The sequence below is a fragment of the Zeugodacus cucurbitae genome, chromosome 3, assembly GCF_028554725.1.
Source record: "Zeugodacus cucurbitae isolate PBARC_wt_2022May chromosome 3, idZeuCucr1.2, whole genome shotgun sequence".
NCBI classification, from domain to species: Eukaryota; Metazoa; Arthropoda; class Insecta; order Diptera; family Tephritidae; genus Zeugodacus; species Zeugodacus cucurbitae.
Window position 1 is genome coordinate 58,043,540 of NC_071668.1, and position 14,288 is coordinate 58,057,827.

Below are 14,288 nucleotides of genomic sequence, written 5' to 3' on the forward strand. Positions count from 1 at the left end.
TCGAGTTCGTTTCGTTTCAGCAGCATATCGCAGGCGGTCCATCGGTCCAGAAGGTTTTTTTGTGTCAAATCATGCGGCACCCAAAACATCAAGCTTTTTTATGTATCCAGCATTCTGCAGATGGCTTAAAAGGGTTTGGTGACTAACTCAGGAGATGGGAGGCGAAGTCATAAAATGCCTCATAGACCGGCATGTTCTCGATGTTTTCCATGATTTGATCGGTATTCGTCGTCACAGGTCTTCCGCCAGTTGGCTTATTCATGGTGTCATTTTCACCCGCTCTGAATCATCGAAACCATTCCTCCGCAGTTCGAAGTGATAGAGTACCATCCCCCAAAACACCATTGATCTCACGGAACGTTTCTCTATCGGATTTGCCTTTAACGAAGGAAAACTTTAAAATAGTATTGCCGGAGACGTACTCTGTATCGCTTTATACATAGCCGCGAAATTCAAAAGACAAAAAGGCGGAAGGGAGATATTTTCCAACCCAATATAATGCTTAAGCTAAAGACGACCAAAGATCGCAGTTGAGAAGTTGATGAAAAGGAAATATTTGCATCGATTTATTCTAATAAATATAGAATTCTTTTATCAACAAAGACAAAATATCCCACAGTGCTAATATTTTTTTTCACAACTGTATAGGCTTATACCCACGTTTATTTGTATGTACGCGTATATACACCATTAAAGCGCTTCCCGCTTTGCACAGAAGTGGCACTTGGCAATTTTGATGCTGTAAATTGCGCTTAAGCCGGCGAAAAAGCCTAAACTACTGTCGTTCTGCGCACAAAACCCTCATTGAGTTGTATACTTTTCATTTGCTTTGGCAACGGTGCCGTTGCTATTACACTTGCGCAGTTGAAGAAACTTAATGGTTCTTCAAATTATCGTGTTTATTTTTTATTTTGCATGTGAAAAGGTCTTATCTGATTAAGAGGTGTTGCTGAGGATATGTATTTGCTTTGGATCATGATAAGAGATAATTTTTAATATTTTGTTGATAATTGTTCTTTTGCTTGAGTTATACAGTCAATCTTCATTGAATACATGCGAATCTTTGAAATTCGCCTTAAGAATGATACCTGATGAACTAAAGAACTAAAGTAAATGTCGAATGACACGCGTGATGGCTTACTCCATGGACTGAATCGAAACGGCAGGAATAATCCCCGCAGGAAACAGTCTAACGTTGTGATATCACATGAATACACCGTCCCAAAATGTGAAATTATCAGCTCACCGAAGTGTTCTCGCAATAAATCTATTGATTAATGCGATGTGTGGGAAGTGGCGCCGTCTTGTTGAAACCAAATGTCGCCGAGATCACGAGCTTCAACTTTGGGCATCAAATAGCCGATTATCATGGCGCGATAACGGTCGCCATTGACGGTTACGTTCTCATCGGCATCATTTTTGAAGAACAAACCGTTGTTTTATTTGGATGAAATAGCAGCTCTTGAATTTCTTCAGGTTATTCTCCGTCCCATTTGCGGCAATTTTGCTTGTTTACATACCCATTGATCCAAAAATGGTCTCATCGCTGAACAGAGTTTGGCTCGAAAACGTCGGAACTTCTTGGAACTATAGAGCGAAGCGATGTCGCTTGGAAAGGTCGACCGGCTTCAGTTCACATGCTGTATTTTCTACGCTTTCCAATATTTTCCAATATTGAATACTGGGTCTCAAGTTGGGTGATGGTGTTGGGAATAGTACGCCCAGTACCAGAAATGCCAAACAATACTGAACAAAAATAACATGACAGTTTGTCACGACTCAAGCATGATCTGTCAAAAAAGGCTATTAAAAAAAGTACCTCTACTTGGATCACCCTTTATAAAGTTATAACATTTGGTATTGTGTAATCTACATAAGCGGAATAAAAAGTATTGATGACCTTAACTTATTTTGATGACGGGGATATTATTATTTCTTCCAAGTTTATTGTCCAATTGTACCCATTATTTCTGAGATGAAGAGCCTAACGACTCTTCCTGATTTCATGACACAGTGATAAGGTGACTTATTGATCCTCCAATAGCTGATGAAGGTTTTGGGAACTAGTTTTCTTTTTGATCATATACTTGGAACAATTTGAACTCTTTTTGTATACTCGGCGACGAGAGCCCCCCCTCCCATAAGGGGTCGTAAAGAATATCTTCCAATAATTTTATGCAATTTTTTCACTTGTTTTATTTCCCTTGTCACTTTACGTTCATTATCACTGCTGGTTTGTCTCATCAATATTTCAAGCAAACACATCAAAATTTATACACGCTTTGATGGACAGCAATGCGTCATTCACGCCATTGTTGTTGTCTTAATATGCAATGCATCAAGTTTTACTGCTGACCAAACAATATTTGATTGTTTTGATTTCGATTTTATTTTTTCGGATTTTATTATAAATTTTTATGTTTAACACTCGTACCACTCTTCACTAAAGGTATAATGTCTTTGTTTTCATAAAGGTTGTTTTGTGAGATTAAACATAAAAGAGGGATAGGGAATGTTCAAAGATCTACTTAACAACTTAATTCGGTCAATAAAAATTCGTTCCAATAAAGTTGTGGTTTTATGGGTTGTGGGGATTGTTGGACCTCCGTACTGGAACCATATGACAGTTGGTTACGATATACCTGTGAAGTACATCTTCGGGTTCGAAACACCGTGGTCTTTTAATGTCTTGCATCTGATATCTGACAGTAATTGTTTTTTGTAGGAAATGACGGCTGCAGAGTCCACAATTTCTTCTTTCCATGGAAATTGGAAAAATTATTCGAAACTTAGATTGTCAAATACATAGTTATATTTTGCCAATTATCACTCTAGGAATTTATATTTCTCTGGAAAATACCCTATATAATACACTTTTATAGACTTCCCTACTCTCATAATTCTGAAAAATCGCAATAGCCGTATCCTATGTCCGAGTCCGACCATTCTTATGTAGTCATTCTTACTTCCTTCCATTTTTCGTCGTTTGCGAATATTTACTTGATTTTGGATTTTGTTTACTTTGCAAGTGCACGCGAGCGTATTTTATTCATTAGCGCCAGCTGTAAGTGTTTTAATAATATTTACATTTGGGCTTAAGTGAGCAGAAGAAAGAAAAGAAAAGTTCAAGGTGGTCACGCCAAAATGTGCAAATATTTGCATTAAAATATTACTTAATGCGAGATGTATTGGTAAGAATGAGGGGATTTCGACACTTGATATTTAACGCGGTTATCTTTTTTTGATTTTAATTGAAGCAGTAAGTGAGTTATTGCAATTTGGAGACAAAGAAGAAGAGACAATTTTTGCCTTTCCTTTTTCCATTTATGACTCAGCTAATGCAGCAGCGATTTCCTCGAATTCTTACTATAAAATTGTGTCTGCAACCATCGCCATATCAGCTGATTCTCTCAGAAAATTCTAATTTAATCTGCGCTGTAATTTATATCCAAAAGGATATAAGAGGAAAACAGCTGCTATGAAATATCCTGTGATTTTCTATTTTCATCTTACTAAACTTCATGACTCACGAATTCTGCTTGTTTGTCAGCAAGTAAGCACTTTTCAACAATATTTCTACGAAAAATCTCACTCCCACAACGCCTCCATGAACTTCGTTGTCACAATAACTCACTGGCCTCCATAGTCCTACCGCTTCATTTTCAAATTGCTGCTGCTCATGCATTTAGCCATAATGTTGTGACAAATATATTTATTTTCGGTAAGTGAGTTTACCAGCACTTCCACCTCCTTTACAGCAAGCAAGCCATCCAACTATTAGTCATCGTAAAATTGTGTATATTCATATGCGTTGCCTATATTAAGGCGCTTAACAGTTTGTCAGTTAGAATTCTGTGAATTTCTGCTCTTCTCGCCTCTTTTCACTTCCTCTCAGTCCTCGCAGAGAAAAGCAGAACGCACGCAATCTGCTTGGGCGCCTAAAAGTAGGCAGCACTTTGCTGCTAAATATGTATTTGAAATTACTTTAATGGTCCGTCCGTGATTACGGCGTAAATATGAGAGTATCACTTAAAAGACGTTGTGTGCGCTGAATTAAGGCAGTCGGGTGTGGTTGATAATTTGATTATCCTACCTACCTACTAAATGCTCTATTTTTAAATGCTACTTCTTGGGCGTGTAGGTGGCAAACTTTTTGATTGGCATTGCAACTTGTAACTGCCACTTTTAGATGGCTCCAAAAGTTATACTATAAACTTGTGTCCATAAGTAATATATTAAATATTTACATAAATGTAATTAAGTTAATTTGAAATATGGGAAGTTTTAATAGAATTTTAAATCGGGTTTGTATATTCATACCAAAATACAATAAAATTAAAATACTGCCCATTTTTGTAAGGGACTAAATAGTATATGTTTTCGTACTTGGGTATTATGTAAACGATAAATCCTACATTACTACTAAATGTCAGGAACCTATCCTCCTGAGAAAGAGTCAGTCCTGAGAAGCCTGCCGTTTCCGCGTAGGTCTCAGTGTTCTGTCCCGATGAGCTTTTTGTTGAGGGGGAATTCGTCTGAGGTGTCGACAACGAGGTTTGTTGGGCTCTTTCGGCCGTCACCCTGACCGGTGGCGCTACCACCTGTGTCCTCGCACTTGCCTTAGCATAATGGTTTCTGTCAGTACGGACTTTCTTACACCTAAAGTTTCCATCACAATCACATCCCCTTCAGGAGTGCTCTCCCAAAGATCAGTGCGCACTCTGTTTGGCTGACATCTTAACGATGGACTCCGTGAATATTACTGCCGTTCTTCCCCTCACGAAGATGTGAGCCTTTAGAAGTCTGTGAACCTCATCGTCATGCACCAGGCACAGCTTACAATTGCCCCATAACTCTGGCAGTCTCTCCACATGGAGCGGATGGCTGCAATATCTATTGATGGCCAGGGGGAATACACACTTTCCGAAGCAAGCCATGTAAATATTGAAAACAGACCTGCTAGAAGTCGATAATAAAATTAGGTTCATTAGACCCTCGACGAAAGCCGCCTTAAACAGAGTCTGCTGCTCCGTTGGTATGTTACCACCGTGTCTACCGGTGTATATAACCGCATAGTTGAAGGGATGGGCCACCGCTGCGTAGAACATCTTGTCCTTCGCTACATTGGCGTTGTTACATCTTTTGTTGGTCCCGAACCTGATTGTTCATTGCTATTCCGCTCGAGTGGTTCCTTGCAAGCAGTTTGATGCTTAGCTCTCGTCGAGCTTTTTGGATCCTCGGGAGTTCGGAGTATTTTTTCTGACTCACGAGGATTTTTATTCATGTCGTGGGGGTCCCGCTGCCCTGAAGGCTTATTCCGGCAGCTTTTCTTAGTTCTCAAATTAACTTAAATTGTATATATGATAAAACTGGTTGATACAATATGGTTCGTATATCAACTGTCCAATGGGAATCCACATGGCTTTTATTGCGGGAATCACCAACGTAACTTTAACTAACCGTATATTATTAGTAACTCAACTTTCCCGAGAGTTTGATAGCGATATTTTATTAATATTTTATTTTTACACAAACAACCGTTTGAATATTTTTTGTTAACAACAAAACCACTCAACTTAATTCCATTCGCATACAATATTCGCGGATTTAATAAGTAAGTAAATACAAACCAAATTTTCTGCTCACAAATAAAACATATTGCGTCGCGGATTGAGTTCAAGTGCAACGGCTACCAGCCGTTTTATCAACTCATAAAATTGCCATACATATTTGTTGAGTCAATATTATTTCGAAATACTTTTACGATATTTACTTTACTTTTTCACATAGCAATTCAGTGTACTTACAAAGAGACGATACCTTCTCATAAAATTCTAAAGCTGAAGTTAGTCCCTTTGCTACTTCTTGATTTGTCGGTTATACAAAAGTGCACCTATAGTCTCTATATACCACAAGTTTCCGTCAACTTGAGACTCAATAAAGCCAAACGCTCCTTTCTTTGGAGTTTGTCGCTTAAAATACGTTCGAAGCTCTAAATTCTACATCCAAAATTCAACGAATGTATAAATGTTTCTCTTTCCTTGTTTACTGAAATACTAGAAGACTAGAAGAGCTGAACTTAAGCAGAGTTTTTTCTCCGAATCCATTGTCTATAACTTCAAAATCAAGGATTATCAAAATTTATGTCCGACAGGCTATTCTATTGTTCAAGTCTGTACTGATCAAATCCAATCGAGGAGACATATGATCCATAGGTTAGGTGTATTTTAACAAGACAAGAATTTCAGCTTCTAAGTATTCTTAAATTTTAACTATACGCTCTGAATAGTTGTATAAGATGTAGTAAGACATAAAGATCGGAAGATCCAGCTTTCATTACATCTTCTTCTTCTTGACTTGCGTAGGCAGAGCTTACGCGGTTATAGCAGAGTTCAAAACAGTGCGCTACGCATTTCTCCTTCTGGCAGTTTGGCGCCAATCGGTAATACCAAGTGAAGGCAGGTCTTTCCAGCGGTGTGGAGGTCTTCCTCTTCCTCTGCTTCCACCAGCGTGTGCTGCATCGAACACTTTCAGAGCTGGAGCACTTTCGCCCAATCGAACAACATGACCTAGCCAACGTAGGCGCTGTCTCTTTAATCGCTGAACTATGTCTATGTCGTCGAATAACACATACAGCTCATCATTCCATCGTCTGCGGTATTCGTTGTTGCCAATGTTTAAGGGGCCATAAATCTTCCGCAAAACCTTCCTCTCGAAAACTTCTAGTGCCGTCTCATCGGAAGATGACATCGTCCACGCTTCTTCACTGTAAAGTAGGACTGGAATGATGAGAGACTTGTAGAGTTTCATTACATCTACTGGAAGACTTTTCTTGCATTGGTCTCTAACTCGTAAGGGCTGTTCATTTGCATTGAATGTCCTCTGGGGTTTAACTCAACGCCGCTCAATTCAGCATATTTTCATAAAATTTTATTAGGACAGACAGATAGCTTCAAACGATATTCTTCTGCTCATAACTGCATATAACTTCTGTTCGCTGTAGACGTCACACCGGATCGAACAATTCGAAGAGGTCCTTCGTGATCGTGCTTTAAAATCGGAAAAGAGGTGGTGATTCTACTCTCTTCGGGTCTTTGGATTTGACTTTGATGATTTCCCAAGTCTAAAACCACATTAATAAGATCCAATCAGGAAAAATTATACACAACCTGCGACAATTAAACTCCAATTTAAGATATAATAAGAGAATATTTCGCAAAAATATATCAATAATTTTCAAAAAATAAATAAAACTCCACACATCGGTGCTAGACTAAATTGAAAGTTGAGAGCGCATTTAACTGAAAAAAGCGGAATGTATATATGACTGACTGTCCACGCACTCATATTACACAAATATGTATTTCCATAAATAGAAGTCTCATATTGCCTTCAATTGGGGCCAATCCCAATTTTATGCGCAAATTTTGTAACTGTGGTTTTCAAAGCAAAGCTGTAGTCAATGTGAAAAAAATATGTCAAATTATATTAAAAAATTTCAACTAAAAAAATTAAATAATTGAAAAAATTAGCAACAAAATATTTTTATAAATTTAATAGGAATATAAAAAAAAATCGAAAAAAATATTGTAACAATAATACATGTCAAATAAGTAATAAACGAGCGAAAATTGGGTTACCACCCTTTTTACTGCAGTCAAAAGCAGAGAAAAAATAAAAAAGCAAATCATATGTATATGTGTATATTTATATATTCGCAACACTTTATATTTATTCTCCGTTGTTTTTTTTTTTTGTTTGCCCACCATTTCCGTCAATTCGACGTTATTATTCATGCCACATGAATATTACATGCCGCTCGCCATCGCACATCTCCCCACTGCGCCACAACACGCAGTTTGCATGCGCCAAATCATCCACATCCACATTTTCCTGCCACTTTACCCCACCTTCCGCCGCATACTTGGGCGCTCCAATGATGCTCGATTTCCGCGGATGTTCGCAGTAAATGGCCATGGCCTGCAATATTGCGGCTATTCGCATTGCAATACAACAACTGTAAATAGAATTTTAAGTACCCGTCAAGTGCCATATTCACACCCCCACAAAATCGGCCTCTCTCAACTTTAGACTTAAATCCCCCCTACGGCAGTCAGTAGCAACACCCGCTATAGCTGTGGGTCGATAACAGCCGAGCCGCCGCATTTGCCTGCTCGTTGTTGTTGTCGCTGTTGGTGATATCACTGTTTGGTGTTTGGGGGATCGGAAGCGTTTGTTTTACTGCCTCAAAAGTGTTTTGAGTTGTCACTTCTTATTTTCACGCATTACACTCTCGCTTGACTGGTGAGTCTTGTGGGTCTGAAAAAGTGTTTCCAAAATTCTTTAAATATTTTCCGGCTGGTAAATAATGAGTTTTCATAAATAAATTTACGTAAAGAATTCGATTTGTACTTGCACTATTGCTTAAGGGTGGTTGAAGAGAGCTGTGTTTATAAAGGGGCGCTGACTTAATATTTACCCATATGTTTGTTGTTGAAAGTGCGTTTCCCCTCTTTAGTAAATGCAATTAATTCCACCCTTTTGACATTTGACTTTTCCGCATTGATTGAGGTGAAGCGTTCCCCCAGCTGGTGACTTTGAAGATATAAATAACTGTGAGCAGGGTGGTCAACTAAAAAAAAAATTAATTCTTTATCAATGTTGCTGAATGACATAGATACATACATATGTTTTAAGCGATTGCCAACTAACCAAAAATATAAGTTACAATGTAAGTGAAAATGTTTATTTTCACCAAGAGTTGATGTCGCTTCTTGAAGATTTCAATAAATGCGATCTGTGCTTTCCGAATTTTTGAATTGGGAAATTTAAGTCGAGCAGTACCTACCTTTCCCATAATCTCTCTTTATTTCTCACTCTCTCTGCGTTACTTATTTCTTCTTTATAATTGTACTTTTTGTGGAATGCTGTCGATCTCGATATTTTCCTCATAGAAAATATTTCTGGTAACCTAAAAAACCTAAAGCTTCAAAAAATACTGAATTTATAAAAGAAAGGCCGATATACGAAGGCTGCTATATATATTTCTGGCCTAATAATGAAAATAGGAATATTTATCAACGAAAATGATTTTATTGTTTTTCAAAATATTCTCCAACAAGATTTATACACTTTTGCATGCGCTCAAACCAATTTTCGAAGCACTTTTTTTGAACCTTTTTTTAAGCGATTGTCAAGTTGTGCGGGACCCAACGAGAACAAACCTTTTTTACGGCCAGGTGTTCATACAATATCGAATGTATGCTGGTGGGAGAAATGCATAGGCATGCCTCTATCTGAAGGTATGTTATATGACGGTCTTGCATTATCAGTTCACGTACGGCATCGATGTTTTCTGGCACAACGGCTGTTTTTGGACGACCTTCACGGAATTCGTCTTTGAGCGAGCGTCGGCCACGATTAAATTCCTTGTACCAGTTTTTCACAGTGCTATAGGATGGTGCTTTATAGCCATACAAAGATTTTAGTTCATCGATGCACTCTTGTCGCGATAATCCACGTCGAAAGTTGTGAAAAATGATCGCACGAAAATGTTCACGAGTTAATTCCATTTTTTGGCCGAGATGAATTTTTTAATTCCCTGTAAATAAAACAATTCACGATTAAATGACAAAACGTTCTGAGTGATGTTATGCTAAAAAATGTCAAACTTTCCAATGGAAATGTCAGATTACACCTGGCAACACTTAGTGTTGCCTAGGCCAGAAATATATATAGCAGCCCTCGTATTTTCTCCGGATCTGTAATGAGTTTTATAAACAGAAATTAAGAAATAAGAACCTTGTTTTACAATCTGAAATTTTCGATCATTAGTTTGATCTCGCGACAACCTTTTTGTAGTCCCATATAATAGTAGTCAATTTTGTATGAAACTGTTGAACTTAAATTTTCTTGAAATTATCACAATTTTTAATGCTCTCAATCGCTTTTTGTCGATATATTAATTATTAATAATATTTTATGTTTTTGCAGATTTTCAACAAAATTCTTGAAGATGTCAGTAGGGACAATATAGGTAAGTTATAATAAGTAATTTAATTATCATTGTGGGTTTTGCAGTTTCCTAATACCTGCACACGTTTTAAGCAGACATAAAATCAGCAAAATCTTACTCTCAATATGTTTTTTTTTTTTAACACAATTGTTCTACTGAGACTAAATGATACTTAAGTACTGTCTTTCGCCCTGAACTTCGAATAAAGTTTTTCTGAATCCAAAATTACAAACCACCGATATTTAAGTCAAATGTGTAGTCAGAATGATCGGGAGCGAGCTTTATTTATTCATAACTGTTTTACTTGTTGCTGTGGCAACTAAGCCAATCGGTGCAGCGTGTCCACAAATCTTCTAAGAGGAGTTTTGAGAGGTGGAAAAAATTAAAAGAGTGGCTAAAAGTCTCTAGATTTCGTCATGCTATACTATTTCTGGGAAGGTTCAATCTGACAGATTCAGACATGTTATTAGCCTAAGTAAAGTTATCTACACCTTAATGCGCTGAGATGGTTTGAGGAGAATGGGAGAAGATCTCCACATACTATATAGTACCTTTCCATCTTTTTCATTGAATAATTTTCGCCGAAAGAATTTTAATAGCCGAATTTATTTGGGAGTATTGGAAATTTGAAAAATAATCATTATCAACAACTCAAAAACTACTTTAATTACTCTTTATAGAGTCAAAGGTACGAAGATATTCCACCAATGGTATAATTGCCTAGAAAAGGTCAAGTGGCCATTTTATATGGGGTCGTTCACTAAGTAATTTTGTTTTACTTAAATTTAAACAAATTTTTTGTTGTGTAAAACATTTTATGAAAATATATATTCGTTTTTTCGATCCAATACAATTGGTTCAAGTGGTTTTTGACGTCAGAATTAATCCTAGTATGGTTGGGCAACAAGCCCTTTGAAATTCCACCAAACAGACAACATAATATTTTTTTGGTTACTATCGGCCTCCGAAGTGGTTTGAGTTGGTTCATTTTTTAGACTATGATCTCATGCTCTTTGTCGCCACTAACAATGCGCTTCCAGAATATATCAATTCTTTGACGTTTAATAAGCAAATCCCAGTAGTTAATGCGACGAAGCAAATTTCGTTCTGTAAGAACATGGGGAACCCATATGTCAAGCTTTGACATTAATACTAGATGTTTCATGTGCTTGTGAACGGTCACGTTAGACAAATTTAATCTTTTGAGTTGTTATTCGACGATTTGCATCGACCAACGTCATTATTTTATCTACGTCGGCTTGAAGAGTCGTTCCAGGACCAAACAAAAGCTTTTCCAAAAAATTTAACAAATGATTTTACCGAAAAAAAACCTTTAAATGTCGGCTGTTTAAAAATGTAACGATCTATGGTTATGTGTGAAGTTGGCTGCGAATAAAATTCAATAAGATCAGCTGTTGTCTTCAAACGAAATTACTTAGTGAACTACCCAATATTTTTACATACGGTCCCTCTATCTGTAGGTTATTGTTGAAAGTGTTAACTGGATCCCTAAATCTCGGGTTACATTTGAGTGGAAAGGATTTCGTTTGATTCGCGAGACGCCTCTCTACCCCAACTCACAAACCCTGGTCCTCATTTCAATCCATTAAAGTCTATTTAAAACGCATTTACCTTCAGATAATATGCAAAAATAAATTAAAAATTCAGAATACGTTATTCTATTGCCATAGTTTTACTCGTTTCATTATTTCAAACCAAAATTTTGCACCAACAACAAACAACTGTGTGGAATTCAAATTATGAATTACACAAACAAAATGTATAAGGAATTTGGAATTTATTTGCTAAGTGCCTCAATGAATATTGTAAAATTTATGGTGTCGCCAACAAAGCACTCACTACAAATATAAATTATAAAACAACAACAATAGTAATGCAAAATACGAAACAGCAATTAAAAATGCATATATGCGCATGTGTATGTATGTATTTATACATATATGTATATATGAATATAAATAGCGTCGCACACGAGCGGCGGCTCCATGCAGGCGTGCGTGTGTAAAATTGATTGATTCATTGCAAAAATATCAGATATTGCATATTTATATGTTATGAATGAATATCTGTCGATATGTTTGTAAATATGTACTTATGTATGAATGAACGAGTGATTACATGAATTGATCGCGCTGCTGTCTTGCGGCTTGCGGATCATACGACGCGTGTTTGCGTGGCTTATAACACGCTGTGTTGCAATTTGTTCATAACAATTTATATAAAGAAATTATTGCATTGCGTTGATTCATAGTTTTTGTTGTAAATGTTATATATGTATATACTGAATTATATAGTGATTTGCACAGAAAATCGATTTCACTGCAAATTCTGCATGTAATTACATTTCCAGGGTGTCCATCCACAATTCACTACAGCAGCTGCCAAAGTGTGCGTGAAATTGTACATAGCTGTACCATATACGCGAGTAAGATTGTGAATATTTGCTAGGTTGGTTGGTTGAAAAGTGAGGCAAAGATAGCCTAACTACAAGCGGCCGCACCTAGGTCACTGTGTTTCGAAGAGGCCACTGTGCCCCGAAGACATATTGTAACAGGCGTCAACTAAATAACTCGACGAAACTTCTCAGTTTTTTCGCATCGCACATGCCCAATTTCCCAATCCCAATTGGGAGCCGGAGGAAGTATCAGTTCTCAACTAACTTAAGGATGGGCCCTGCACTCTGCCGATTCTACTATACCAATTTTCTGCAGGTGGCCTCTCTTGGTCTGTCCACTGACAACATTACATTACTTAGTAATTTCATTACCTCACTGATGGTAGAGCTTTTTCTCTCAACATTTTACTGTTCTTATCTAACAATTGTCAGAAATATATTCGTGGATATCATTTCCTCTCGAGAAACTGAGAATTGATCAATTATTTAGCGCGTTTAATTCAATAATCGTTTCAATTTTGTGTCTTCTTTCAAGAATGTAAAGATCAAAAGCAGTACTCTTTGTTCCGTACTTTCGAAAATTTATAGCCGTTTTACTTGAAGAAATAACAATGTCACAGTGGTATAGAAAAACTATTTTGTTTAACTTTCTTTGGAACGATGTGAAGGATTTTTTCACTTCTTACGGAAATAATTGTTAGTCTTAGAATGTTTTGCAGTTCCATCTGCGTTAGGTTAAGTTAGTAGTAGAAATACTCGTATCCCTTTGGGCCGTTTTGAGTGTAGTACAAAAAAACTCCTAATGGATCAGAATGACTATGATGATTCGTCAAAGCGCTTGGAATCTGTTACAGACTTGTTGAGTTGCCTAATGTCAATTCTAGCCAATTCACCTTCGGCGAACCTATCAATGTTTTTCAATCTCAGTCTGGGAAAAGCTTGACATTGGAGGAAGAAATGCTTATATGATTTCACCTCGCCTTCCTCCAAACAGCTTTGACAACTTGTATCTGCCAGGATCTAGTCTCATCGGACAATGTCCAGTGTAGTCCACGCCTATGATTGGGGTGAGATGAATCTTGCTGAGAGAAAGCAGTTCGAAGAACCCTTTACGCTCCACTGCGGGCCAATAGGACCACGCAAATGCATAGGTGCTGGTTGTTATCCAAACGCGAGCTCATGCGACTGGTTAAAATCCGACGTAAATCTTGCTGGGTTATCCTCTCTTGCAAGCTTGTCCGCTTTCCAGTTACCAACGATTCTGCGGTTACCGGGTACCTACACAAGCCAAGTTTAGCAAAATAGTTAGAAGCTATTAATAAGAATGTTAAGACACTTGTACTGTAGTCGATCTCAAAGTAGTATTGCCGCTCTGCTGTTGGAATAAATGCATTCCTCTCTGAAGTAGGCTACACTGCTTGAATAATTATTTTTTATATCCATCGACAGTTAAGTCCTTTTACGGGCGAATGGGATTATCGGTAACGGTATTTTTACGATCTTAAGCACTTCTGTCTGACAGAACTTCTGAAATCCAAGCATACTGCATTGAAGTTCTTCGAGTCCCTAAGAGTTCTTCTAAGGGCTTTCAAATATTCATCAAAATCTACTCCTTTCAGAACAGTAAATGTTTGATCATCCAAGTACTTGTCTACGTTCTTGAATCCTTCAAAGTAATTGAGCTCTTGAATGCTAGCTCTTGTTTTGAAGCTGTTTTTAAACTAGCAAATTCTTTCAATCAGTTTTTCTATAATGTACTGAGTGCAATTAAAAATATACGGTAGATTCTCCAAATTAGTTTTATGAGTTATTCATTAAATAATGTTTATTGTTGGGCTCTTTGGTGCAGTAAAGTGA

The 14,288-nt window shown here is 37.3% G+C and overlaps 1 protein-coding gene across 3 annotated transcripts in view; it reads left to right on the forward strand.

Annotated features, from left to right (window-relative positions):
• Nucleotides 1-14,288, forward strand: part of LOC105219268 (GTPase-activating protein CdGAPr) — a 179,135-nt gene that overhangs the window by 48,094 nt on the left and 116,753 nt on the right. For all 3 annotated transcript variants that reach the window (XM_054228247.1, XM_054228245.1, XM_054228246.1), the window contains exon 3: nucleotides 9,994-10,036. The gene's annotated coding sequence lies outside the window, so the exon portion shown is untranslated. The remainder of the gene's footprint in view (nucleotides 1-9,993; nucleotides 10,037-14,288) is intronic.